The 26046-nt window shown below is 47.3% G+C and overlaps 1 protein-coding gene across 3 annotated transcripts in view; it reads left to right on the top strand.

Annotated features, from left to right (window-relative positions):
- SGO1 (shugoshin 1) overlaps positions 1-26046 on the top strand; it is a 280791-nt gene that overhangs the window by 184858 nt on the left and 69887 nt on the right. The gene's annotated exons all lie outside the window — the stretch shown is intronic.

Raw genomic sequence — 26046 nt, 5'->3', positions numbered from 1 at the left:
TTGTACCTCAAAAGGGAGAGAGACATTTAGTGTAACACCATTTTAGCAGTACACCTAACCCATACTGAGGTAAGTATTACACTCACATTCGATAAGATAAAATCAGGCTCATCATCCCCCAAATTGGAAGTGATAACGTGGAATGTCTTCCTCCAAAGGGATATATGTAAATATAAGGAGAAGAAATATAGTGCAACTCTGTTTTTCATAAAAACATTTAAATTTTAATACCCAGGTAACTCACATTCTTCAAAAACATATAGACATGAAATCTCCAATAGGAGTAGCAGCTCACACTCGGACACAGCTTCCAAACTGGTGAATTCAAGATGGAAAAAAGTCAAAGTCCTCGTTTAGAAGATGTTCAACAAAGTGCTGGTCCCACGGGAGTCATCCAAAACCACCTCTTGTACGCGTTTCAGACTTTAAAAGTCCTTCATCAGAAGCATGGTGGTGAAGTACAATGTTCATCTATGTATACCTTGGATAATTAACCAAAGAATACAGCTGAAACGGCCTCCCACCCTCTGTTTCCGGGCGCCCACAAACGGATATTTAAACCAACGAATCGTATGTTAGCGATCATTACGTCACTTCCGCTAATTACAGGAAGCGTTCTCTTGCGTTCCACTCCGTTATAATGACCCAAGGAGCGAACACGTGAAATCCTGTTACGTCACTTCCGGTCGACAAATGGAGCGCACAATGCGTTCCACAGTACACCATGAACACGGAAGCAGATTAGATGGCCGTAGTAGATCATCGCCATATCAACATTTTATAACTTTGTGGACGCATCCAGTTTCACAGGTGGTGGGAAACCTTAAAAAAAAGAAAGAGATATATCAACCATAACTCATAATTTTACGGTATATGGAAAAATACAAGAGAGAATACATGAAGGAATATATAAAAGGCAAGAAACTACAAGAAATGCTTTAATTCAAACTCCCCATTTAAACCTCTGGGGACTAGAGTCTTAAGTTGGTAAATCCATTTCATCTCTGCTTTAGAGAGTCTTAAGTCAACATCTCTGGATCTCCAATTTGCCTGAATTTGTTGAATACCCCAGAATGATTTAATAAAGCATTCTTTGGAATTATGCTTCTCCTTAAAATGTGCGGAGAGAGTATGAGAGTCAAGGCCCTTTTTAACATTGTAAACATGTTCAGCTAGGCGAGTTTTAAGATTTCTTGTAGTCTTGCCTATATAAATTAAATTACATGTGCATTGTACCGCATAAACCACATTCTTAGAACAGGTAATAAAATCCTTTATTGGATATTTCTTTCCATTTACTGTAAATTCTTTTATTTTTGATGGATTATTTTTAGTGGTTCTGCACATAAGACACAGGCCACAGCGATGGAAACCTTGTATCCTCAAACTAGTCCGTTTCACTTCCTCTACACTTCTTTGAACTAATTTATTTTTAAGATTTGTTGCCCTTCTATAAATGAAAGAGGGTTTGTCAGGAAGTTCTTTTCCAATCACTGGATCTTTCAGAAGTAACGACCAATTCTTTTTGATACATTTTTCTATTTCCTTATGATTGGAACTATACCTACTAATAAAAGACCACATGAATCCACTTTGCTTAGATTCCGAGGTTTTCTTTTTACATTTAAGTAATTTAGATCTATCAATAAGGTTAATACGATTCTCTGCCCTCTCCAATTCGATCATCTTATAACCCTTCTCTAGAAATCTTGATTTAGTTTCTTTCATCAGAGTTTGACAGACTTCAGGTTCAGAACAATTCCTCTTAATGCGGCTATATTGTCCAAAGGGAATCCCACTTAACCAGTTATCATGATGGAGACTGTCTCTATAAATATAGCTATTACAGTCTGTCAATTTACGATGATTTTTTGTATGGATTTCTCCATTTTTGATGTAAATACACAAGTCTAAGAAGGTTATCTCATTCTTGCTGATCTGAAATGTCAGGTGAATATTAAAATCATTAAGATTAAGAGAATTACAGAAATTGATTAAATCATCATTGGGTCCATTCCAGATGAACAGAACGTCATCAATGAACCTTTGCCAGGATACGGATTTTTTATGTTGATATAGTCACTTTCATTTTGTAAATATAAGGAGAAGAAATATAGTGCAACACTGTTTTTCATAAAAACATTTAAATTTTAATTATTAAGCCCGCTGATAAAGGGGGGAGTGTGGTCCTGTAGGATAGAGATGCATATATGGGAGAGATTCATAAACAACTCAACTCTGGCAACACTTATAAAAAATTAAAAGTATACCCCACAAATAGAATAGTGAAAGAACTACTAGATCTTACATCCTCCGCAGTGGGAAAAGGGGTTTTGACACAAAATGAAAGTGACTATATCAACATAAAAAATCCGTCAATACCAACCATTTATATTTTGCCAAAAATCCATAAAGATCCCCTACACCCCCCTGGAAGACCTATAATTTCCGGGACTAATAGCATTACTAGCAATCTTTCAGCAGTAATAGATGGTTTCTTACAACCTTTGGTCAAAAAAAACAGAGCATATCTTAAAAACACAACTGATGTTTTAACTAAAATTAATAGTATAAATTGGGATGAGGATTTTATCCTCTGCAGTGCTGATGTCAGTACGTTATATACTATTATCGACTCTGTTAAGGGTCTGGAAGCTGTGTCTTTCTTTTTAGACCAAAGTGATCTTGATCTGGAAACCAGAGAATTTATCCTGAAAGGAATAGAATTTATTTAAAAAAAATAATTTTCTCTGACGTCCTAGTGGATGCTGGGACTCCGTCAGGACCATGGGGATTAGCGGCTCCGCAGGAGACAGGGCACAAAAATAAAAGCTTTAGGACTAGGTGGTGTGCACTGGCTCCTCCCCCTATGACCCTCCTCCAAGCCTCAGTTAGGTTTTTGTGCCCGTCCGAGCAGGGTGCAATCTAGGTGGCTCTCCTAAAGAGCTGCTTAGAAAAAGTTATTAGGTTTTTTATTTTCAGTGAGTCCTGCTGGCAACAGGCTCACTGCAACGAGGGACTTAGGGGAGAAGAAGTGAACTCACCTGCGTGCAGGATGGATTGGCTTCTTAGGCTACTGGACACCATTAGCTCCAGAGGGATCGAACACAGGCCCAGCCATGGAGTCCGGTCCCGGAGCCGCGCCGCCGACCCCCTTGCAGATGCCGAAAAGTGAAGAGGTCCAGAAACCGGCGGCAGAAGACTTTTCAGTCTTCATGAGGTAGCGCACAGCACTGCAGCTGTGCGCCATTGTTGTCAGCACACTTCACACCAGCGGTCACTGAGGGTGCAGGGCGCTGGGGGGGGGGGGCGCCCTGGGCAGCAATGATAATACCTTGTTCTGGCTAAAAATACATCACATATAGCCCCTGGGGCTATATGGATGTATTTAACCCCTGCCAGGTCTCACAAACACCGGGAGAAGAGCCCGCCGAAATAGGGGGCGAGGCCCATCTCCTCAGCACACAGCGCCATTTTCCTGCACAGCTCCGCTGCGAGGAAGGCTCCCAGGACTCTCCCCTGCACTGCACTACAGAAACAGGGTAAAAAAACAGAGAGGGGGGGCACTTTTTTGGCGATATTGATATATTAAGCTGCTATAAAGGAAACAACACTTCTGTAGGGTTGTTCCTATATATTTATAGCGCTTGGGTGTGTGCTGGCAAACTCTCCCTCTGTCTCCCCAAAGGGCTAGTGGGGTCCTGTCTTCGATAAGAGCATTCCCTGTGTGTCTGCTGTGTGTCGGTACGTGTGTGTCGACATGTATGAGGACGATGCTGGTGTGGAGGCGGAGCAATTGCCGGTAATGGTGATGTCACCCCCTAGGGAGTCGACACCGGAATGGATGGCTTTGTTTATGGAATTACGTGATAATGTCAGCACGTTACAAAAATCAGTTGACGACATGAGACGGCCGGCAAACCAGTTAGTACCTGTCCAGGCGTCTCAGACACCGTCAGGGGCTGTAAAACGCCCTTTACCTCAGTCGGTCGACCCAGACACGGACACCGAATCTAGTGTCGACGGTGAAGAAACAAACGTATTTTCCAGTAGGGCCACACCTTATATGATCACGGCAATGAAGGAGGCTTTGCATATCTCTGATACTGCAAGTACCACAAAAAGGGGTATTATGTGGGGTCTGAAAAAACTACCTGTAGTTTTTCCTGAATCAGAGGAATTGAATGAAGTGTGTGATGAAGCGTGGGTTAACCCCGATAGAAAACTGCTAATTTCAAAGAAGTTATTGGCATTATATCCTTTCCCGCCAGAGGTTAGGGCGCGCTGGGAAACACCCCCTAGGGTGGATAAGGCACTCACACGCTTATCAAAACAAGTGGCGTTACCGTCTCCTGAAACGGCCGCCCTCAAGGATCCAGCTGATAGGAGGCTGGAAACTACCCTGAAAAGTATATACACTCATACTGGTGTTATACTGCGACCAGCCATCGCCTCAGCATGGATGTGCAGTGCTGGGGTGGTTTGGTCGGATTCCCTGACTGAAAATATTGATACCCTGGATAGGGACAGTATTTTATTGACTATAGAGCAATTAAAGGATGCTTTTCTTTATATGCGAGATGCTCAGAGGGATATTTGCACTCTGGCATCGAGAGTAAGTGCGATGTCCATATCTGCCAGAAGAAGTTTATGGACGCGACAGTGGTCAGGTGATGCGGATTCCAAACGGCATATGGAAGTATTGCCGTATAAAGGGGAGGAATTATTTGGGGTCGGTCTATCGGATTTGGTGGCCACGGCAACAGCCGGGAAATCCACCTTTTTACCTCGGGTCTCCTCCCAACAGAAAAAGACACCGTCTTTTCAGCCGCAGTCCTTTCGTTCCTATAAGAACAAGCGGGCAAAAGGACAGTCATATCTGCCCCGAGGCAAAGGAAAAAGGGTAAGAGAGTGCACCAAGCAGCTCCCTCCCAGGAGCAGAAGCCCTCCCCGGCTTCTGCAAAGCCCTCAGCATGACGGGGCTTTACAAGCGGACTCAGGGGCGGTGGGGGGTCGACTCAAGAATTTCAGCGCACAGTGGGCTCACTCACAGGTGGACCCCTGGATCCTGCAGGTAGTATCTCAGGGTTACAGGTTGGAATTCGAGAAGTCTCCCCCTCGCCGGTTCCTAAAGTCTGCTCTGCCAACGTCTCCCTCAGACAGGGCGACGGTATTGGAAGCCATTCACAAGCTGTATTCTCAGCAGGTGATAGTCAAGGTACCCCTCCTACAACAGGGAAAGGGGTATTATTCCACACTATTTGTGGTACCGAAGCCGGACGGCTCGGTAAGACCTATTCTAAATCTGAAATCTTTGAACCTGTACATACAAAAATTCAAGTTCAAGATGTAGTCACTCAGAGCAGTGATAGCGAATCTGGAAGAAGGGGACTTTATGGTGTCCCTGGACATCAAGGATGCTTACCTGCATGTCCCAATTTGCCCTTCACATCAAGGGTACCTCAGGTTCGTGGTGCAAAACTGTCATTATCAGTTTCAGACGCTGCCGTTTGGATTGTCCACGGCACCTCGGGTCTTTACCAAGGTAATGGCCGAAATGATGTTTCTTCTGCGAAGAAAAGGCGTATTAATTATCCCTTACTTGGACGATCTCCTGATAAGGGCAAGGTCCAGAGAACAGCTGGGGGACATAGTAGCACTAACCCAAGTAGTGCTGCAACAGCACGGGTGGATTCTGAATTTTCCAAAATCTCAATTGACCCCGACGACACGTCTGCTGTTCCTGGGAATGATTCTGGACACGGTTCAGAAAAAGGTGTTTCTTCCGGAGGAGAAAGCCAGGGAGTTATCCGAACTTGTCAGGAACCTCCTAAAACCAGGAAAAGTGTCTGTGCATCAATGCACAAGAGTCCTGGGAAAAATGGTGGCTTCTTACGAAGCGATTCCATTCGGCAGATTCCACGCACGAACTTTTCAGTGGGATCTGCTGGACAAATGGTCCGGATCGCATCTGCAGATGCATCAGCGGATAACTTTGTGTCCACGGACAAGGGTGTCTCTTCTGTGGTGGTTGCAGAGTGCTCATCTGTTAGAGGGCCGCAGATTCGGCATACAGGACTGGGTCCTGGTGACCACGGATGCCAGTCTGAGAGGCTGGGGAGCGGTCACACAGGGAAGAAACTTCCAGGGAGTGTGGTCAAGCCTTGAGATGTCTCTTCACATAAATATACTGGAGCTAAGAGCGATTTACAATGCTCTAAGCCTGGCAAAACCCCTGCTTCAGGGTCAGCCGGTGTTGATCCAGTCGGACAACATCACGGCAGTCGCCCACGTAAACAGATAGGGCGGCACAAGAAGCAGGAGGGCAATGGCAGAAGCTGCAAGGATTCTTCGCTGGGCGGAAGATCATGTGATAGCACTGTCAGCAGTGTTCATTCCGGGAGTGGACAACTGGGAAGCGGACTTCCTCAGCAGACACGCTCTACACCCGGGAGAGTGGGGACTTCATCCAGAAGTCTTCCACATGATTGTGAACCGTTGGGAAAAACCAAAGGTGGATATGATGGCGTCCCGCCTCAACAAAAAACTGGACAGGTATTGCGCCAGGTCAAGAGACCCTCAGGCAATAGCTGTGGACGTGGGTGTTCCAGTCAGTGTATGTGTTTCCTCCTCTGCCTCTCATACCAAAAGTACTGAGAATTATACGGCAAAGGGGAGTAAGAACGATACTCGTGGCTCCGGATTGGCCAAGAAGAACTTGGTACCCGGAACTTCAGGAGATGCTCACGGAAGATCCGTGGCCTCTACCTCTAAGACGGGACCTGCTTCAGCAGGGACCGTGTCTATTCCAAGACTTACCGCGGCTGCGTTTGACGGCATGGCGGTTGAACGCCGAATTCTAAGGGAAAAAGGCATTCCGGAAGAGGTCATCCCTACCCTGGTAAAAGCCAGGAAGGAGGTGACTGCACAACATTATCACCGCATTTGGAGAAAATATGTTGCGTGGTGTGAGGCCAGGAATGCCCCGACGGAGGAATTTCAACTGGGTCGATTCCTACATTTCCTGCAAACAGGATTGTCTATGGGCCTCAAATTAGGGTCCATTAAGGTTCAAATTTCGGCCCTGTCGATTTTCTTCCAGAAAGAATTGGCTTCAGTTCCTGAAGTCCAGACTTTTGTAAAAGGAGTACTACATATACAGCCCCCGGTTGTGCCCCCAGTGGCTCCGTGGGATCTTAATGTAGTTTTGGATTTTCTCAAATCCCATTGGTTTGAGCCACTCAAATCGGTGGATTTGAAATATCTTACATGGAAAGTAACCATGCTACTGGCCCTGGCTTCAGCCAGGAGAGTGTCAGAATTGGCGGCTTTATCGTATAAAAGCCCATATCTGATTTTCCATTCGGACAGGGCAGAACTGTGGACGCGTCCTCAGTTTCTGCCTAAGGTGGTTTCAGCGTTTCACCTGAACCAGCCTATTGTGGTGCCTGCGGCTACTAGCGATTTGGAGGATTCCAAGTTGCTGGACGTTGTCAGGGCATTGAAAATATATATTTCAAGGACGGCTGGAGTCAGAAAATCTGACTCGCTGTTTATACTGTATGCACCCAACAAGCTGGGTGCTCCTGCTTCTAAGCAGACGATTGCTCGTTGGATTTGTAGCACAATTCAACTTGCACATTCTGTGGCAGGCCTGCCACAGCCTAAATCTATCAAGGCCCATTCCACAAGGAAGGTGGGCTCATCTTGGGCGGCTGCCCGAGGGGTCTCTGCATTACAACTCTGCCGAGCAGCTACGTGGTCGGGGGAGAACACGTTTGTAAAATTCTACAAATTTGATACCCTGGCTAAAGAGGACCTGGAGTTCTCTCATTCGGTGCTGCAGAGTCATCCGCACTCTCCCGCCCGTTTGGGAGCTTTGGTATAATCCCCATGGTCCTGACGGAGTCCCAGCATCCACTAGGACGTCAGAGAAAATAAGATTTTACTTACCGATAAATCTATTTCTCGTAGTCCGTAGTGGATGCTGGGCGCCCATCCCAAGTGCGGATTGTCTGCAATACTTGTACATAGTTATTGTTACAAAAAAAATCGGGTTGTTATTGTTGTGAGCTGTCTGTTCAGAGGCTCCTACGTTTGTCATACTGTTAACTGGGTTCAGATCACAAGTTGTACGGTGTGATTGGTGTGGCTGGTATGAGTCTTACCCGGGATTCAAAATCCTTCCTTATTGTGTACGCTCGTCCGGGCACAGTATCCTAACTGAGGCTTGGAGGAGGGTCATAGGGGGAGGAGCCAGTGCACACCACCTAGTCCTAAAGCTTTTATTTTTGTGCCCTGTCTCCTGCGGAGCCGCTAATCCCCATGGTCCTGACGGAGTCCCAGCATCCACTACGGACTACGAGAAATAGATTTATCGGTAAGTAAAATCTTATTTCTTTTTTGATGGCATGTATTATATGCAATTGATTGGAACTGCCATGGGTACCAGGTTCGCCCCCAGCTATGCCAACCTCTTCATGTCCTACTGGGAGGAGGGAGCAATTTGGCATAATGGCAAGCTGGAGGCGGGCCTGGTATCCTGGCAAAGGTTCATTGATGACGTTCTGTTCATCTGGAATGGACCCAATGATGATTTAATCAATTTCTGTAATTCTCTTAATCTTAATGATTTTAATATTCACCTGACATTTCAGATCAGCAAGAATGAGATAACCTTCTTAGACTTGTGTATTTACATCAAAAATGGAGAAATCCATACCAAAAATCATCGTAAATTGACAGACTGTAATAGCTATATTTATAGAGACCGTCTCCATCATGATAACTGGTTAAGTGGGATTCCCTTTGGACAATATAGCTGCATTAAGAGGAACTGTTCTGAACCTGAAGTCTGTCAAACTCTGATGAAATAAACTAAATCAAGATTTCTAGAGAAGGGTTATAAGATGATCGAATTGGAGAGGGCAGAGAATCGTATTAACCTTATTGATAGATCTGAATTACTTAAATGTAAAAAGAAAACCTCGGAATCTAAGCAAAGTGGATTCATGTGGTCTTTTATTAGTAGGTATAGTTCCAATCATAAGGAAATAGAAAAATGTATCAAAAAGAATTGGTCGTTACTTCTGAAAGATCCAGCGATTGGAAAAGAACTTCCTGACAAACCCTCTTTCATTTATAGAAGGGCAACAAATCTTAAAAATAAATTAGTTCAAAGAAGTGTAGAGGAAGTGAAACGGACTAGTTTGAGGATACAAGGTTTCCATCGCTGTGGCCTGTGTCTTATGTGCAGAACCACTAAAAATAATCCATCAAAAATAAAAGAATTTACAGTAAATGGAAAGAAATATCCAATAAAGGATTTTATTACCTGTTGTTCTAAGAATGTGGTTTATGCGGTACAATGCACATGTAATTTAATTTATATAGGCAAGACTACAAGAAATCTTAAAACTCGCCTAGCTGAACATGTTTACAATGTTAAAAAGGGCCTTGACTCTCATACTCTCTCCGCACATTTTAAGGAGAAGCTTAATTCCAAAGAATGCTTTATTAAATCATTCTGGGGTATTCAACAAATTCAGGCAAATTGGAGATCCAGAGACGTTGACTTAAGACTCTCTAAAGCAGAGATGAAATGGATTTACCAACTTAAGACTCTAGTCCCCAGAGGTTTAAATGGGGAGTTTGAATTAAAGCATTTCTTGTAGTTTCTTGCCTTTTATATATTCCTTCATGTATTCTCTCTTGTATTTTCTCTGACGTCCTAGTGGATGCTGGGAACTCCGTAAGGACCATGGGGAATAGCGGCTCCGCAGGAGACTGGGCACAAAAGTAAAGCTTTAGGACTACCTGGTGTGCACTGGCTCCTCCCCCTATGACCATCCTCCAAGCCTCAGTTAGATTTTTGTGCCCGGCCGAGAAGGGTGCACACTAGGGGCTCTCCTGAGTTTCTTAGTGAAAGTTTAGTTTTAGGTTTTTTATTTTCATTGAGACCTGCTGGCAACAGGCTCACTGCATCGAGGGACTAAGGGGAGAAGAAGCGAACCTGCCTGCTTGCAGCCAGCTTGGGCTTCTTAGGCTACTGGACACCATTAGCTCCAGAGGGACCGAACACAGGCCCAGCCTCGGAGTCCGGTCCCAGAGCCGCGCCGCCGGCCCCCTTACAGAGCCAGAAGCAAGAAGAGGTCCGGAAAAATCGGCGGCAGAAGACATCAGTCTTCAACAAGGTAGCGCACAGCACTGCAGCTGTGCGCCATTGTTACTCAGGCACACTTCACACTTCGGTCACTGAGGGTGCAGGGCGCTAGGGGGGGGCGCCCTGAGCAGCAATGTAAACACCTTGGCTGGCGAAAATACACCACATATAACCCCCAGGGCTATATGGATGTATTTTAACCCCTGCCAGAACTCACCAAAAAGCGGGAGAAAAGGCCGCCGAGAAGGGGGCGGAGCCTATCTCCTCAGCACACGGGCGCCATTTTCCATCACAGCTCCGCTGGAAGGACGTCTCCCTGACTCTCCCCTGCAGTCCTGCACTACAGAAAAGGGTAAAAAAGAGAGGAGGCACTAATTTGGCGCAGTTCTAATAATAACAGCAGCTATAAAGGGAAAAGCACGTTTTATAGTGGTATTCCTGTCTATATATAGCGCTCTGGTGTGTGCTGGCATACTCTCCCTCTGTCTCCCCAAAGGGCTAGTGGGGTCCTGTCCTCTATCAGAGCATTCCCTGTGTGTGTGCGGTGTGTCGGTACGATTGTGTCGACATGTTTGAGGAGGAAAATGAGATGGAGGCGGAGCAATTGCCTATTATAGATTTGTCACCCCCTAGGGAGTCGACACCTGAGTGGCTGAGCTTATGGAAGGAATTGCGTGACAGTGTCAGTTCTTTACGAAAGACAGTTGACGACATGAGACAGCCGGCTACTCAGCTTGTGCCTGTCCAGGGGTCTCAAACGCCATCAGGGGCTTTAAAACGCCCGTTACCTCAAATGGCAGACACAGACACGGATACTGACTCCAGTGTCGATAATGAGGAGACAAACGTGACTTCCAGTAGGGCCACACGTTACATGATTGAAGCAATGAAAAATGTATTGCATATCTCTGATAATACAAGTACCACTAAAAAGGGTATTATGTTTGGTGAGAAAAAACTGCCTGTAGTTTTTCCTGTATCCGAGGAATTAAATGAAGTGTGTGATGAGGCGTGGGTTTCCCCCGATAAAAAACTGATAATTCCTAAAAGGTTATTGGCATCATACCTTTTCCCGTCAGAGGATAGGGCACGTTGGGAAACACCCCCTAGGGTGGATAAAGCGCTCACACGCTTGTTTAAACAGGTAGCACTACCCTCTCCTGATACGGCCGCCCTAAAGGAACCTGCCGATAGAAAGCAGGAGAATATCCTAAAATGTATATACACTCACACGGGTGTTATACTGCGACCATCAATCGCCTCAGCCTGGATGTGCAGTGCGGGCGTGGCGTGGTCGGATTCCCTGACTGAAAATATTGATACCCTAGATAGGGACAGTATATTACTGATATTTGCCGACTGGCATCAAGAGTTAGCGTGCTGTCCATTTCTGCAAGAAGAGGTTTATGGACGCGGCAGTGGTCAGGTGATGCGGATTCTAAAAGGCACATGGAAGTATTGCCTTATAAGGGGGAGGAGTTATTTGGGGTAGGTCTATCAGACCTGGTAGCCACGGCAACTGCTGGAATAGCCACATTTTTACCCCAGGTAGCTTCTCAACCTAAGAAGACGCCGTATTATCAGGCGCAGTCCTTTCGGCCCCATAAGGGCAAGCGGACAAAAGGCGTCTCATTTCTGCCCCGTGGCAGAGCGAGAGGAAAAAGGCTGCAGCAAACAGCCAGTTCCCAGGAACAAAAGCCCTCTCCCGCCTCCGCAAAGTCCTCAGCATGACGCTGGGGCTTTACAAGCGGACTCAGGCACGGTGGGGGCCCGTCTCAAGAAGTTCAGTGCGCAGTGGGCCCACTCGCAAGTGGACCCCTGGATCCTTCAGGTGGTATCTCAGGGGTACAAATTGGAATTCGAGACGTCTCCCCCTCGCCGTTTCCTAAAGTCTGCTTTACCGACGTCTCCCTCAGACAGGGAGGCAGTATTGCAAGCCATTCACAAGCTGTATTCCCAGCAGGTGATAATCAAGGTACCCCTCCTGCAACAGGGAAAGGGGTACTATTCCACACTATTTGTGGTACCGAAGCCGGACGGCTCGGTGAGACCAATTTTAAATTTAAAATCCTTGAACACTTACATACAAAGGTTCAAATTCAAGATGGAGTCACTCAGAGCAGTGATTGCAAACCTGGAAGAAGGGGACTATATGGTCTCTCTGGACATCAAAGATGCTTACCTACATGTCCCAATTTACCCTTCTCACCAAGGGTACCTCAGGTTTGTGGTACAGAACTGTCACTATCAGTTTCAGACGCTGCCGTTTGGATTGTCCACGGCACCCCGGGTCTTTACCAAGGTAATGGCCGAAATGATGATACTCCTTCGAAAGAAGGGATTTTTAGTTATCCCTTACTTGGACGATCTCCTGATAAGGGCACGATCCAGGGAACAGTTGGAAGTCGGGGTAGCACTATCTCAGATAGTGCTGCGGCAGCACGGTTGGATTCTCAATATTCCAAAATCGCAGCTGATCCCGACGACACGCCTTCTATTCCTAGGGATGATCCTGGAAACAGTCCAGAAAAAGGTGTTTCTCCCGGAGGAAAAAGCCAGGGAGTTATCCGAGCTAGTCAGAAATCTCCTAAAACCAGGCCAAGTCTCAGTGCATCAATGCACAAAGGTCCTGGGAAAGATGGTGGCTTCTTACGAAGCAATCCCATTCGGCAGATTCCACGCAAGAACCTTCCAGTGGGATCTGCTAGACAAATGGTCCGGGTCGCATCTTCAGATGCATCAGCGGATAATCTCGTCACCAAGGACAAGGGTGTCTCTCCTGTGGTGGTTGCAGAGTGCTCATCTTCTAGAGGGCCGCAGATTCGGCATTCAGGACTGGGTCCTGGTGACCACGGATGCCAGCCTGAGAGGCTGGGGAGCAGTCACACAGGGAAAAAATTTCCAGGGCTTGTGGTCAAGCCTGGAGACATCACTTCACATAAATATCCTGGAGCTAAGGGCCATCTACAATGCTCTAAGCCTAGCAAGACCTCTGCTTCAAGGTCAGCCGGTGCTGATCCAGTCAGACAACATCACGGCAGTCGCCCACGTAAACAGACAGGGCAGCACAAGAAGCAGGAGGGCAATGGCAGAAGCTGCAAGGATTCTTCGCTGGGCGGAAAATCATGTGATAGCACTGTCAGCAGTGTTCATTCCGGGAGTGGACAACTGGGAAGCAGACTTCCTCAGCAGACACGACCTCCACCCGGGAGAGTGGGGACTTCACCCAGAAGTCTTCCACATGATTGTGAACCGTTGGGAAAAACCAAAGGTGGACATGATGGCGTCCCGCCTCAACAAAAAACTAGACAGGTATTGCGCCAGGTCAAGGGACCCTCAGGCAATAGCTGTGGACGCTCTGGTAACACCGTGGGTGTACCAGTCAGTGTATGTGTTCCCTCCTCTGCCTCTCATACCCAAGGTACTGAGAATCATAAGAAGGAGAGGAGTAAGGACTATACTCGTGGCTCCGGATTGGCCAAGAAGGACTTGGTACCCGGAACTTCAAGAGATGCTCACAGAGGACCCGTGGCCTCTACCTCTAAGAAGGGACCTGCTCCAGCAGGGACCCTGTCTGTTCCAAGACTTACCGCGGCTGCGTTTGACGGCATGGCGGTTGAACGCCGGATCCTGAAGGAAAAAGGCATTCTGGATGAAGTCATCCCTACCCTGATCAAAGCCAGGAAGGATGTAACCGCACAACATTATCACCGTATTTGGCGTAAATATGTTGCGTGGTGCGAGGCCAGGAAGGCCCCTACAGAGGAATTTCAACTGGGTCGTTTCCTGCATTTCCTGCAAACAGGACTGTCTGGGCCTAAAATTAGGGTCCATTAAGGTTCAAATTTCGGCCCTGTAGATTTTCTTCCAGAAAGAACTGGCTTCAGTTCCTGAAGTTCAGATGTTTGTCAAGGGGGTACTGCATATACAACCTCCTTTTGTGCCTCCAGTGGCACCTTGGGATCTCAATGTAGTTTTGGGGTTCCTAAAATCACATTGGTTTGAACCACTCACCACTGTGGACTTACAATATCTCACATGGAAAGTGGTAATGCTGTTGGCCCTGGCTTCAGCCAGGCGTGTCTCAGAATTGGCGGCTTTATCCTATAAAAGCCCTTACCTAATTTTTCATACGGACAGTGCAGAATTGAGGACTCGTCCTCAATTTCTCCCTAAGGTGGTTTCAGCGTTTCACCTGAACCAGCCTATTGTGGTACCTGCGGCTACTAGGGACTTGGAGGACTCCAAGTTGCTGGACGTAGTCAGGGCCCTGAAAATATGTTTCCAGGACGGCTGGAGTCAGGAAATCTGACTCGCTGTTTATCCTGTATGCACCCAACAAGCTGGGTGCTCCTGCTTCTAAGCAGACTATTGCTCGTTGGATTTGTAGTACAATTCAGCTTGCACATTCTGTGGCAGGCCTGCCACAGCCAAAATCTGTAAAAGCCCATTCCACAAGGAAGGTGGGCTCATCTTGGGCGGCTGCCCGAGGGGTCTCGGCGTTACAACTTTGCCGAGCAGCTACTTGGTCAGGGGCAAACACGTTTGCTAAATTCTACAAATTTGATACCCTGGCTGAGGAGGACCTGGAGTTCTCTCATTCGGTGCTGCAGAGTCATCCGTACTCTCCCGCCCGTTTGGGAGCTTTGGTATAATCCCCATGGTCCTTACGGAGTTCCCAGCATCCACTAGGACGTCAGAGAAAAAAAGAATTTACTTACCGATAATTCTATTTCTCGTAGTCCGTAGTGGATGCTGGGCGCCCATCCCAAGTGCGGATTGTCTGCAATACTTGTACATAGTTATTGTTACAAAAATCGGGTTATTATTGTTGTGAGCCATCTTTCCAGAGGCTCCTCTGTTATCGTGCTGTTCACTGGGTTCAGATCACAGGTTATACGGTGTGATTGGTGTGGCTGGTATGAGTCTTACCCGGGATTCAAAATCCTTCCTTATTGTGTACGCTCGTCCGGGCACAGTATCCTAACTGAGGCTTTGAGGAGGGTCATAGGGGGAGGAGCCAGTGCACACCAGGTAGTCCTAAAGCTTTACTTTTGTGCCCAGTCTCCTGCGGAGCCGCTATTCCCCATGGTCCTTACGGAGTTCCCAGCATCCACTACGGACTACGAGAAATAGAATTATCGGTAAGTAAATTCTTATTTTTCCATATACAGTTAAATTATGAGTTATGGTTGATATATCTTTTTCTTTTTTAAGGTTTCCCACCACCTGTGAAACTGGATGCGTCCACAAAGTTATAAAATGTTGATATGGCGATGATCTACTACGGCCATCTAATCTGCTTCCGTATTCATGGTGTACTGTGGAACGCATTGTGCGCTCCATTTGTCGACCGGAAGTGACGTAACGGGATTTCCCGTGTTCGCTGCTTGGGTCTTTGTAACGGAGTGGAACGCAAGAGAACGCTTCCTGTAATTAGCGGAAGTGACGTAATGATCGCTAACATACGATTTGTTGGTTTAAATATCCGTTTGTGGGCGCCCGGAAACACAGAGGGTGGGAGGCCGTTTCAGCTGTATTCTTTGGTTAATTATCCAAGGTATACATAGATGAACATTGTACTTCACCACACCATGCTTCTGATGAAGGACTTTTAAAGTCAAACGCGTAAAACAGGTGGTTTTGGATGACTCCCGTGGGACCAGCACTTTGTTTGCACATCTTCTAAACGAGGACTTTGACTTTTTTCCATCTTGAATTCACCAGTTTGGAAGCTGTGTCCGAGTGTGAGCTGCTACTCCTATTGGAGATTTCATGTCTATATGTTTTTAAAGAATGTGAGTTACCTGGGTATTAAAATTTAAATATTTTTATGAAAAACAGTGTTGCACTATATTTCTTCTCCTTATATTTACATATATCCCTTTGGAGGAAGACATTCCACGTTATCACTTCCAATTTGGGGGATGATGAGCCTGATTTTATCTTATCGAATGTGAGTGTAATACTTACCTCAGTATGGGTTATGTGTACTGCTAAAATGGTGTTACACTAAATGTGTCTCTCCCGTTTGAGGTACAACAAATTGAAAGACAACCAGGACTTGCCTTGGAGGATTTGAGACTAAAGGACTGCATTTGGGCCCTCATTCCGAGTTGTTCGCTCGGTAAAAATCTTCGCATCGCAGCGATTTTCCGCTTAATGCGCATGCGCAATGTTCGCACTGCGACTGCGCCAAGTAAATTTGCTATGCACTTAGGAATTTTACTCACGGCTTTTTCATCGGTCTGGCGATCGTAATGTGATTGACAGGAAATGGGTGTTACTGGGCGGAAACAGGCCGTTTTATGGGCGTGTGGGAAAAAACGCTACCGTTTCCGGAAAAAACGCAGGAGTGGCCGGAGAAACGGAGGAGTGTCTGGGCGAACGCTGGGAGTGTTTGTGACGTCAAACCAGGAACGACAAGCACTGAACTGATCGCAGATGCCGAGTAAGTCTGAAGCTACTCAGAAACTGCTACGAGGTGTGTAATCGCAATATTGCGAATACATCGTTCGCAATTTTAAGATGCTAAGATTCACTCCCAGTAGGCGGCGGCTTAGCGTGAGCAACTCTGCTAAAATCGCCTTGCGAGCGAACAACTCGTAATGACCTCCTTGGTTCTATATATTTATCCATTTGTATATTTTTGCTCTACATGTAAATTCTCTTCTGCGCCACAGGGATCTCTTTTTCTCTTTCTTTTTGGTATATGGTTTGGTGGACCTAGAGTAACCTGGGCTGCATTTGGGAGTATATTGCGCAGTGGTTAAGGTGTTTTCTTTCTATACCTCGTTGATCCCTAAAATTGACAAAAGATTAGACAAACTACAGACGTCTTTAGACTCTGCCTTAAATTCCTTGACCGACCATACTAATAGGTTGGGGTACATTGGAACAAATGGTTAGTGACGTTGAGGATGACTTGCTTGCTGTGCGGTCGTCCAACACGTCTTCTATGGCCTCCTATCAAGCACTGGTCGACAAGGTGGACGACTTAGAAAATCGTCACAGGCAGAGTAACCTCCGCTTTGTGGGTATCCCCGAACAGATTAGAGGGTCCGCCTTGATAGATTTTATAGGTATACAGCTGGTCGAGGCGCTTAACCTCCATGATGTTATGGGGGTCCCTCGTATTGAGCGAGCGCATAGGCTGGGCCCGGAGCGTGACGGCCCTGACAGGAGACCCCGCCCAGTAATTGCTAAATTTCTGGACTACCGAGACAAGGAGAGGATCCTGGCGACTTTTAAACGTCGCCGGGATCTGGTCATTGGGGATCATCGCATTCTCATCTTTCAGGACTGCTCCGTCGCGGTGGCCCAGAAACGCAAGGAGTTCTCCCCTCTTTGTAAGTTTCTGGTCGATCACAACAAACGCTTTGCATTGCTATACCCGGCAAAATTAAAGATTACCGAAAATGGGCAGACATTTATCTTTAATAATCCGACTGAGGCCCGGGCCCATTTGCAGCCGACTCGCCAGTCTGGGGGCTCTCCTGCCCGATCACGCTCGGGCTCCTCCCCTCCTTAATGGGTCTTTATGGCTTTCTGGAATTGAGATGATACGCTCTCCTACCTCTGTGATAACTATTACTTTTGGTCGCAACATTTGTTTGTTATCTTTTCAACTGTTATGATGTTTATTTTTTATGTTTGGTTTTGTTTATGTAAATGCCTGCCACCCCCCCGTAATACCGTCCGGGGGCTGGCACTGTGAATGTTTGGAAAGGAAAAAGTTTGAAAATTTTCTTTTGAAGCCGATTTTATTATGGTTACATCTATTGTGTACGATTTCTCTGTATGTACTGGGCCCGTATCCATGCCCGATACACACTTGGAGTTTGCCCTGCTTGCTGGGACAGAGGCGACCCCGTATCTATTAGATATGACTTCATTTACACACTCCCACTAACGGGTGTAGGATGACGACTCGTTGCCCTGGACCACATAGTTCCCTCCAACGACTACCTTGTTCCATTAATATCATTTCATGGAATGTGGGTGGACTCAACACCCCTATAAAACGCAAAAAGGTGACTTCTGCCCTAAAAAAACTTAACCTGACATTGTCTATATCCAAGAGACGCATTGGAAAAGGGGGGAAGACTCTACACTGCGCGATGGGTGGATAGGTGATTGCTTTTCTGCACCTTACCGTTCCAAGTCGCGTGGATTGGCAATACTCTTTGCCCGACACCTTCCCTATACTATTTTACACACAGACCTAAACCCGGAGGGTCGTCATGTTCTGATAGATGTTCTGATAGATGTTCAGATATACGATGCTAAGTTCACTCTACTCAATTTGTATGCTCCCAACACTGAACAGCCGGCTTTTCTCTGACGTCCTAGTGGATGCTGGGACTCCGTCAGGACCATGGGGATTAGCGGCTCCGCAGGAGACAGGGCACAAAAATAAAAGCTTTAGGACTAGGTGGTGTGCACTGGCTCCTCCCCCTATGACCCTCCTCCAAGCCTCAGTTAGGTTTTTGTGCCCGTCCGAGCAGGGTGCAATCTAGGTGGCTCTCCTAAAGAGCTGCTTAGAAAAAGTTATTAGGTTTTTTATTTTCAGTGAGTCCTGCTGGCAACAGGCTCACTGCAACGAGGGACTTAGGGGAGAAGAAGTGAACTCACCTGCGTGCAGGATGGATTGGCTTCTTAGGCTACTGGACACCATTAGCTCCAGAGGGATCGAACACAGGCCCAGCCATGGAGTCCGGTCCCGGAGCCGCGCCGTCGACCCCCTTGCAGATGCCGAAAAGTGAAGAGGTCCAGAAACCGGCGGCAGAAGACTTTTCAGTCTTCATGAGGTAGCGCACAGCACTGCAGCTGTGCGCCATTGTTGTCAGCACACTTCACACCAGCGGTCACTGAGGGTGCAGGGCGCTGGGGGGGGGCGCCCTGGGCAGCAATTATAATACCTTGTTCTGGCTAAAAATACATCACATATAGCCCCTGGGGCTATATGGATGTATTTAACCCCTGCCAGGTCTCACAAACACCGGGAGAAGAGCCCGCCGAAATAGGGGGCGGGGCCTATCTCCTCAGCACACAGCGCCATTTTCCTGCACAGCTCCGCTGCGAGGAAGGCTCCCAGGACTCTCCCCTGCACTGCACTACAGAAACAGGGTAAAAAAACAGAGAGGGGGGGGCACTTTTTTGGCGATATTGATATATTAAGCTGCTATAAAGGAAACAACACTTCTGTAGGGTTGTTCCTATATATTTATAGCGCTTGGGTGTGTGCTGGCAAACTCTCCCTCTGTCTCCCCAAAGGGCTAGTGGGGTCCTGTCTTCGATAAGAGCATTCCCTGTGTGTCTGCTGTGTGTCGGTACGTGTGTGTCGACATGTATGAGGACGATGTTGGTGTGGAGGCGGAGCAATTGCCGGTAATGGTGATGTCACCCCCTAGGGAGTCGACACCGGAATGGATGGCTTTGTTTATGGAATTACGTGATAATGTCAGCACGTTACAAAAATCAGTTGACGACATGAGACGGCCGGCAAACCAGTTAGTACCTGTCCAGGCGTCTCAGACACCGTCAGGGGCTGTAAAACGCCCTTTACCTCAGTTGGTCGACACAGACCCAGACACGGACACCGAATCTAGTGTCGACGGTGAAGAAACAAACGTATTTTCCAGTAGGGCCACACGTTATATGATCACGGCAATGAAGGAGGCTTTGCATATCTCTGATACTGCAAGTACCACAAAAAGGGGTATTATGTGGGGTCTGAAAAAACTACCTGTAGTTTTTCCTGAATCAGAGGAATTGAATGAAGTGTGTGATAAAGCGTGGGTTAACCCCGATAGAAAACTGCTAATTTCAAAGAAGTTATTGGCATTATATCCTTTCCTGCCAGAGGTTAGGGCGCGCTGGGAAACACCCCCTAGGGTGGATAAGGCACTCACACGCTTATCAAAACAAGTGGCGTTACCGTCTCCTGAAACGGCCGCCCTCAAGGATCCAGCTGATAGGAGGCTGGAAACTACCCTGAAAAGTATATACACTCATACTGGTGTTATACTGCGACCAGCCATCGCCTCAGCATGGATGTGCAGTGCTGGGGTGGTTTGGTCGGATTCCCTGACTGAAAATATTGATACCCTGGATAGGGACAGTATTTTATTGACTATAGAGCAATTAAAGGATGCTTTTCTTTATATGCGAGATGCTCAGAGGGATATTTGCACTCTGGCATCGAGAGTAAGTGCGATGTCCATATCTGCCAGAAGAAGTTTATGGACGCGACAGTGGTCAGGTGATGCGGATTCCAAACGGCATATGGAAGTATTGCCGTATAAAGGGGAGGAATTATTTGGGGTCGGTCTATCGGATTTGGTGGCCACGGCAACAGCCGGGAAATCCACCTTTTTACCTCAGGTCCCCTCCCAACAGAAAAAGACGCAGTCTTTTCAGCCGCAGTCCTTTCGTTCCTATAAGAACAAGCGGGCAAAAGGACAGTCATATCTGCCCCGAGGCAAAGGAAAGGGTGAGAGAGTGCACCAAGCAGCTCCCTCCCAGGAGCAGAAGCCCTCCCCGGCTTCTGCAAAGCCCTCAGCATGACGTTGGGGCTTTACAAGCGGACTCAGGGGCGGTGGGGGGTCGACTCAAGAATTTCAGCACACAGTGGGCTCACTCACAGGTGGACCCCTGGATCCTGCAGGTAGTATCTCAGGGTTACAGGTTGGAATTCGAGAAGTCTCCCCCTCGCCGGTTCCTAAAGTCTGCTCTGCCAACGTCTCCCTCAGACAGGGCGACGGTATTGGAAGCCATTCACAAGCTGTATTCTCAGCAGGTGATAGTCAAGGTACCCCTCCTACAACAGGGAAAGGGGTATTATTCCACACTATTTGTGGTACCGAAGCCGGACGGCTCGGTAAGACCTATTCTAAATCTGAAATCTTTGAACCTGTACATACAAAAATTCAAGTTCAAGATGGAGTCACTCAGAGCAGTGATAGCGAATCTGGAAGAAGGGGACTTTATGGTGTCTCTGGACATCAAGGATGCTTACCTGCATGTCCCAATTTGCCCTTCACATCAAGGGTACCTCAGGTTCGTGGTGCAAAACTGTCATTATCAGTTTCAGACGCTGCCGTTTGGATTGTCCACGGCACCTCGGGTCTTTACCAAGGTAATGGCCGAAATGATGTTTCTTCTGCGAAGAAAAGGCGTATTAATTATCCCTTACTTGGACGATCTCCTGATAAGGGCAAGGTCCAGAGAACAGCTGGAGGACGTAGTAGCACTAACCCAAGTAGTGCTGCAACAGCACGGGTGGATTCTGAATTTTCCAAAATCTCAATTGACCCCGACGACACGTCTGCTGTTCCTGGGAATGATTCTGGACACGGTTCAGAAAAAGGTGTTTCTTCCGGAGGAGAAAGCCAGGGAGTTATCCGAACTTGTCAGGAACCTCCTAAAACCAGGAAAAGTGTCTGTGCAACAATGCACAAGAGTCCTGGGAAAAATGGTGGCTTCTTACGAAGCGATTCCATTCGGCAGATTCCACGCACGAACTTTTCAGTGGGATCTGCTGGACAAATGGTCCGGATCGCATCTGCAGATGCATCAGCGGATAACTTTGTCTCCACGGACAAGGGTGTCTCTTCTGTGGTGGTTGCAGAGTGCTCATCTGTTAGAGGGCCGCAGATTCGGCATACAGGACTGGGTCCTGGTGACCACGGATGCCAGTCTGAGAGGCTGGGGAGCGGTCACACAGGGAAGAAACTTCCAGGGAGTGTGGTCAAGCCTGGAGATGTCTTTTCACATAAATATACTGGAGCTAAGAGCGATTTACAATGCTCTAAGCCTGGCAAAACCCCTGCTTCAGGGTCAGCCGGTGTTGATCCAGTCGGACAACATCACGGCAGTCGCCCACGTAAACAGACAGGGCGGCACAAGAAGCAGGAGGGCAATGGCAGAAGCTGCAATGATTCTTCGCTGGGCGGAAGATCATGTGATAGCACTGTCAGCAGTGTTCATTCCGGGAGTGGACAACTGGGAAGCGGACTTCCTCAGCAGACACGATCTACACCCGGGAGAGTGGGGACTTCATCCAGAAGTCTTCCACATGATTGTGAACCGTTGGGAAAAACCAAAGGTGGATATGATGGCGTCCCGCCTCAACAAAAAACTGGACAGGTATTGCGCCAGGTCAAGAGACCCTCAGGCAATAGCTGTGGACGCTCTGGTAACACCGTGGGTGTTCCAGTCAGTGTATGTGTTTCCTCCTCTGCCTCTCATACCAAAAGTACTGAGAATTATACGGCAAAGGGGAGTAAGAACGATACTCGTGGCTCCGGATTGGCCAAGAAGAACTTGGTACCCGGAACTTCAGGAGATGCTCACGGAAGATCCGTGGCCTCTACCTCTAAGACGGGACCTGCTTCAGCAGGGACCGTGTCTATTCCAAGACTTACCGCGGCTGCGTTTGACGGCATGGATGTTGAACGCCGAATTCTAAGGGAAAAAGGCATTCCGGAAGAGGTCATCCCTACCCTGGTAAAAGCCAGGAAGGAGGTGACTGCACAACATTATCACCGCATTTGGAGAAAATATGTTGCGTGGTGTGAGGCCAGGAAGGCCCCGACGGAGGAATTTCAACTGGGTCGATTCCTACATTTCCTGCAAACAGGATTGTCTATGGGCCTCAAATTAGGGTCCATTAAGGTTCAAATTTCGGCCCTGTTGATTTTCTTCCAGAAAGAATTGGCTTCAGTTCCTGAAGTCCAGACTTTTGTAAAAGGAGTACTACATATACAGCCCCCGGTTGTGCCCCCAGTGGCTCCGTGGGATCTTAATGTAGTTTTGGATTTTCTCAAATCCCATTGGTTTGAGCCACTCAAATCGGTGGATTTGAAATATCTTACATGGAAAGTAACCATGCTACTGGCCCTGGCTTCAGCCAGGAGAGTGTCAGAATTGGCGGCTTTATCGTATAAAAGCCCATATCTGATTTTCCATTCGGACAGGGCAGAACTGCGGACGCGTCCTCAGTTTCTGCCTAAGGTGGTTTCAGCGTTTCACCTGAACCAGCCTATTGTGGTGCCTGCGGCTACTAGCGATTTGGAGGATTCCAAGTTGCTGGACGTTGTCAGGGCATTGAAAATATATATTTCAAGGACGGCTGGAGTCAGAAAATCTGACTCGCTGTTTATACTGTATGCACCCAACAAGCTGGGTGCTCCTGCTTCTAAGCAGACGATTGCTCGTTGGATTTGTAGCACAATTCAACTTGCACATTCTGTGGCAGGCCTGCCACAGCCTAAATCTATCAAGGCCCATTCCACAAGGAAGGTGGGCTCATCTTGGGCAGCTGCCCGAGGGGTCTCGGCATTACAACTCTGCCGAGCAGCTACGTGGTCGGGGGAGAACACGTTTGTAAAATTCTACAAATTTGATACCCTGGCTAAAGAGGACCTGGAGTTCTCTCATTCGGTGCTGCAGAGTCATCCGCACTCTCCCGCCCGTTTGGGAGCTTTGGTATAATCCCCATGGTCCTGACGGAGTCCCAGCATCCACTAGGACGTCAGAGAAAATAAGATTTTACTTACCGATAAATCTATTTCTCGTAGTCCGTAGTGGATGCTGGGCGCCCATCCCAAGTGCGGATTGTCTGCAATACTTGTACATAGTTATTGTTACAAAAAAATCGGGTTGTTATTGTTGTGAGCCGTCTGTTCAGAGGCTCCTACGTTTGTCATACTGTTAACTGGGTTCAGATCACAGGTTGTACGGTGTGGCTGGTATGAGTCTTACCCGGGATTCAAAATCCTTCCTTATTGTGTACGCTCGTCCGGGCACAGTATCCTAACTGAGGCTTGGAGGAGGGTCATAGGGGGAGGAGCCAGTGCACACCACCTAGTCCTAAAGCTTTTATTTTTGTGCCCTGTCTCCTGCGGAGCCGCTAATCCCCATGGTCCTGACGGAGTCCCAGCATCCACTACGGACTACGAGAAATAGATTTATCGGTAAGTAAAATCTTATTTTTACCAATCTGTCTCGCAACTTCTCCATAGTAGAACCAATCATGAACTCATACTAGGTGGGGATTTCAATACGATCTCGGACCCTTCGGTTGATAAATGCCCGACCCCGGTGAACCGGGCGGCTCCTCAGTGGTTCCAGATTTCCTGCCTATTGGTGGATCATTCTTTAGTTAATCCGTGGAGGATGTTTAACCCCACGGATAGATCGTACACGTTTCACTCGGCGGTCCACGGGTCCTTCTCCCGCATTGACTACATACTTACATACTGTTGTCCACTTCTTTGTTTTCGGATACAGTGGAAGCCCGAATAGGGGACATTGTTGTCTCTGATCACGCACCGGTGTCAGTCACGCTCCATGGGGTCCCGTCCTCTTTTCTGGCGATTCCCCTCATACCTTTATCGCTCGGAGCAGTTTAAACCGTTTCTTAGATTGAAGTGGGCGGAGTTTTCAGATGACAATTTGGAACACTGGGACAATCCTGTCTTGTTTTGGGAGACGTCTAAAGTGGTGATGAGGGGTCACATTATGTCGTATGTAGCGAATGGAAACAAGGAAAACAGGACACAACATAACGACTTGTTACACACAATGCAGACTCACCTGACAGATTATATTTCAAACCCTAGTACCCTCACTCACAATGCCTACCTCGAGTCCCGTCGACTATATGACAGCTTCTTAGTAGCGCAAGCCCAGCTGAAATTAGACTATACCAAACAAAAATATTTTCGCTGGGGAAACAAAACGGGGACTTTATTGGCGAACATGACTAAAAGCTTTAAACGACGTGGCCATATTTCGGCGCTACATGACAGTCGCACTGATATCTTACATACTAAGACTGTGGACATTGTCCAGACGTTCCAGGACTACTTTCGCCAACTTTACACAACAACTCCGCACGACCCGGTTCTGTCAACTAGACTACTAGATGAGGCAAATCTCCCTTGTATAACACCCTTACAACGGGAGGACCTTGAGAGAGCGATTTCAGAAGAGGAAATTGCTAAGGCAATCACCTCTATGCATCTGAATAAAGCGCCGGGACCGGATGGCTATTCAATAGAATATTACAAACTCCTACATCATGATGTTATCCCGGCTATGCATACCTTATACAGACACATTCAGTCAGAGTTTCCTCTATATCCTACTTTCAATCAGGCCTTCACCACTCTCATACCGAAACCCAACAAAGACCATACTCTACCATCCTCTTACCGACCCATTACACTTCTGAACGTCGACTTCAAAATCCTAGCTAAAATAATGGCAGATAGGCTCCATTCCTTTTTGACATCTATGCTCACGGACCATCAACTAGGCTTTACCAAGGGCAGACACTCAGTGAAAGGAATTTGCACTGCCATAGCTGCGGTGATGGCGGCGAATCTCCAGGCTGACACTCCAAATATGCTTTTGAGCCTAGACGCATCTAAAGCATTTGACATGGTCTCTTGGCCCTATCTATACGATGTATTAGAGAGGAGGGGTTTTGGATCGTCATTCCAAGCTTTAATACAATTTTTCTGTACCCGACCTTTACCTCTTTATTAATTAATGGGACTAGGGGAGAAAACATTGAGCTTACCAGAGGGACAAGACAGGGTTGCCCCCTTTCGCCCTTACTCTTCAACTTGGCGCTGGACCCCATGTTGCGGGTACTACAGAATTGGTCCCAATTCAAAGGCATTGGTGTTGGTGCTGAGGAGGTAAAGATATCGGCATTCGCTGACGACGTCCTCTTGTTTATATCGGAACCGAGGAGGGCCCTGGGACCGCTAATGGAACGTGTTAGAGAATTTGGATTGGTATCAGGGTTCGAGGTCAATTTTGAAAAGTCCACACCCTTTATCTAAAACCGGGTTACTCGCGTCCAGCAT

This window comes from Pseudophryne corroboree, chromosome 5 (genome assembly GCF_028390025.1).
Source record: "Pseudophryne corroboree isolate aPseCor3 chromosome 5, aPseCor3.hap2, whole genome shotgun sequence".
Classification (NCBI taxonomy): Eukaryota; Metazoa; Chordata; class Amphibia; order Anura; family Myobatrachidae; genus Pseudophryne; species Pseudophryne corroboree.
The sequence above is the reverse complement of the archived record's forward strand: the minus strand, read 5'-3'. Positions and strand labels throughout refer to the sequence as shown.